General features: G+C 39.6%; 1 non-coding gene across 1 annotated transcript; it reads left to right on the top strand.

The window, feature by feature from the left end:
• The first annotated feature begins 3,206 nt into the window (after window positions 1–3,206).
• On the top strand, window positions 3,207–3,314 carry LOC127739845 (small nucleolar RNA R71). Its single transcript, XR_008000587.1, has one exon. It is a non-coding gene; the product is annotated as a small nucleolar RNA R71 (small nucleolar RNA).
• The last annotated feature ends 218 nt before the right edge of the window (window positions 3,315–3,532 follow it).

The raw sequence follows: 3,532 nt of genomic DNA, 5'->3' as shown, positions 1-3,532 counted from the left end.
CCACAGGCACATGGTTTGTTATTCTTTCTTTCTTGAGACCTTGGTGTCTAGCACCTCTTTGGGTTACTAAGTGCTCTGTAATAAGGGTTACTCTTGATAGTGGACTTTCAGCTGATAATCCCGGATTAGTTAATCCAAGTTACCAAGTGTTAAGGCACCCCTAAGAGCTTATTCATCCAAGTATATCCCTTGTACATAAATACCACAGTCACATGCCTAAGTTTCAAAACCCTTGGTGCCTAGCATTGTTTCTTATTGTGTTCCCTTTCTTATTTTCACTTGTATTGCTCTTCTTCTTTTTTTCTTGCTGGGATCTTATTGTTTAGCTAGCCTCAAGGAATGTGTCTCAAACTTTGGACTTAGGATGGATAGTTGCTTTCTTTCCTTTCTTGGTGAACCAACTTAGCTTACTAATCATTCTACCACAAACATTCAGAATGCACTTTACAAAATAACTCCACTCTCATTCTTTTCATAACATTTTCTTTTTGATTAACTTAAAGAGACAAGCATACAAGTAAGAAAGGTACAAGTGAACATTCAAGACGTTAAGCTCAATAACATAGACTTAAATAAGGAGAATTTAATTGAAAATCCTAAGCTACCATGGAAGCATGTTCTATTTCATACATGATTTTCCTTATTTAAAGCTTTGAAAAAGAAGGTAAACTAAGAAGGAATTTCACCACCTTTCACTTGTTCGCCTGCTCATTCTCTTCTGCTCCCTTGGGATTCTCCTTGATTTAATTGTCCTATCAATTACCATCAATGTCCTTTTTGATTCCCTATATACAAACAGTAGATGCAATGGGTTATTTGAACTTTTGGTGGAAAAAAGTGTGAACTAATAAAATGTTTCTTTTTCTTTCATTTTTATATGACTAAATACTTTCCATGAAAACAAATCAATTAAACATTAAACTTCCCATACATGTACGTTGGTACACCAAACTTGTTTGTAATCACATGATGCAACAAGTTTGGGGAATGAACTTTCCTCATAAGGTGTGTTCAAACCACACTTGGTGTGCTTTGAACACCAAACTTATCGTGTACTATAAGTTGCATGTAGAGGGACTTATTGTCAGTTGTCAAAATTAATTTAAAATTCCATGGAAATTGCCTTATTGCTATTGTTATTAGAAATTTAAAGAGGAGAGGGTTATAAAACATAGGTTGCCTCCCATGAAGCGCTTCTTTAGCATCACTAGCTTGACGTTTGGTTCTTTGTCAAGGAGGTTGATAGTGCTTGAAGTCCTTCCCTCTTGCAGTATGTTTGCCTCCAGTGAAATCGTTGAGAAGTTCGTCTCCCGGGGAAAGATCTTCTGTAGGTATCTTTCTGCTTCTCCATCTCCTTGGAACTTTTTCTTTGTTTCCATTGATGTTTTCTTGTTTTCTATGGATTCTTGCTCTAGGAGATTCTTGTTATTGATCTTGCATGAATTTGGTGGTTCTGGTTCCTCTTGAATCACCTTTGAACATGGTTCTTCCTGACTAAGCTCCCCAACCAATGGGGCTTCCAAATGTGTTGTTTGTGCTTCCTCGTTTGGCTCTTCTATCATCTTATTGTCTTCGTGATTTGCTCCTTGTGAGAGGTTGTAAACATTGAAAGCGAGCTGCTCATCATGTATTCTCAGCACTAACTCTCCTCGTTCTACATCTATGAGTGCTCTAGCTGTGGCTAGAAATTGTCTACCCAAAATGATGGGGTAAATAGGATTCTCATCCATTTCCAGAACGACAAAATATGTGGGAAGATAGTAGCTCCCAACCTTTACCAGCACATTTTCAACTACTCCTACTGCTTGTTTTTGGGTTTTATCAGCCAATCTGATAATTACATTAGTAGGAGTTAGTTCATTGATTTGGAGCTTCTTCATGAGAGAGAGAGGCATTAAGTTGATGCTTGCTCCCAAGTCACAAAGCCCTTTGTCAATCATTGTTTCTCCTATGGCACAAGGAATGTGGAAGCTTCCTGGATCCTCCTTCTTTGTAGGTGGTCCTGGTTGAATGAGAGCACTACAATCTCTGTTCATCTTGATTGTTTGTCCACCTTTCAATGGACTTTTTCTGGCTAGTAACTCCTTTATATACTTAATGTAGAAGGGCATCTGTTGGAGGGCTTTAATGAATGGTATATTTACATCTAAAGATGCAAACATATCAAGAAACCTTGAGTACATTCTCCCTGCTACACCACCTTTAAGCCTGTGGGGAAAAGGTGCATATGGGTTCAATACCTCCTTCTTCTTTAGCTCTTCCTTGGATGTGAGTGGAGTTGCATAGCTTCCTTCCTCTTGACTTTCCCTTTGGTTATTTTGGAGGTGTTCTACTCCATTCATACTCCCCTCATCACTTGTGGTTATCATTTTGCATTCTTCCCATCTCACTTTCTTTGGTTCTCCTCTTGGATTCTTCTCTGTATCACTGGGGAATCCATCAGTGGGTTTGGGGATTTTTTGAGATAGATAACCTACTTGGGACTCCAATCTCTTGATGTTTTCTCCTTGGTTCTTGATGTTGGCTCGCACTTCTTCCTTAAACACTTTGTTATCTTGGACTTCTCTGCATATGTTTTCAAGTAGAGCCTCAATCTTTGAGAGCCTATCATCTGTGGATGCTGGTGGGTCGAGATTAGGTGGTTGAGAAGGTTGGTTAGATGGATGTTGGTAATATCTCTGTGAAGTGTTTTGATGAGTGGCATTGTTGTTGGAGTTGAAGTTGGAACGTCTCTGATCTTGTCCTTGGTCTTGTTGGTTTCCCCAACCAAAGTTGGGGTGATTTCTCCATCCAGAATTGTAAGTTTTAGAGTATAGATCATGGACTTGTCTAGGTGAATTTCCCACATAATTGGCTTGCTCCCAGTCACCTCCTTCTCCCATGTTTATTCCTTCATGAGTTGGTGATGAGGTGATGATTGCTGCCACTTGGTTCTCTTCCACCTTCTTGGTAAGATCTGCTAGCTGCTTTGTGATTATCTTGTTTTGGGCTAACAGTGCATCCATGTGGTTTAGCTCCATCACTCCTCTAGTGTTACTTCTTTCAGAGGCATAGAAGTAGTCATTCTCAGCAACTGTTTCAATGACATCTATGGCTTCTTCAACGGTTTTCTTCTTGTTTAAAGAACCTCCTGATGAATGATCCACAGCCTTCTTTGACTCATAGGAAAGACCTTCATAGAAGATGTGAAGTTGAACCCACTCATTAAACATCTCTGGTGGACATCTCTTTGTCAAGTCTTTGAATCTCTCCCATGCTTCATAAAGTGTCTCACCATCTTGTTGGCTGAAAGTCTTCACCTCAGTTCTTAGCCTATTAATCCTTTGAGGAAGATAAAATCTTGCTAAAAACTTGTTCACTACCTCCTCCCAATTTGTCAGGCTTTCTTTTGGGAAAGATTCAAGCCACTTTGTTGCCTTATCCCTGAGTGAGAAGGGGAATAAGAGCAACCTATAGACATCGGGGTGGACTCCATTGGACTTCACCGTGTCACAAATCCTCAAGAAGGTGGTCAAGTGTTGGTTAGGGTCTT

Source organism: Arachis duranensis, chromosome 6, assembly GCF_000817695.3.
Source record: "Arachis duranensis cultivar V14167 chromosome 6, aradu.V14167.gnm2.J7QH, whole genome shotgun sequence".
Taxonomy (NCBI): Eukaryota; Viridiplantae; Streptophyta; class Magnoliopsida; order Fabales; family Fabaceae; genus Arachis; species Arachis duranensis.
Note: the sequence above shows the minus strand (reverse complement) of the source record. Positions and strands in the feature narration are given on the sequence as shown.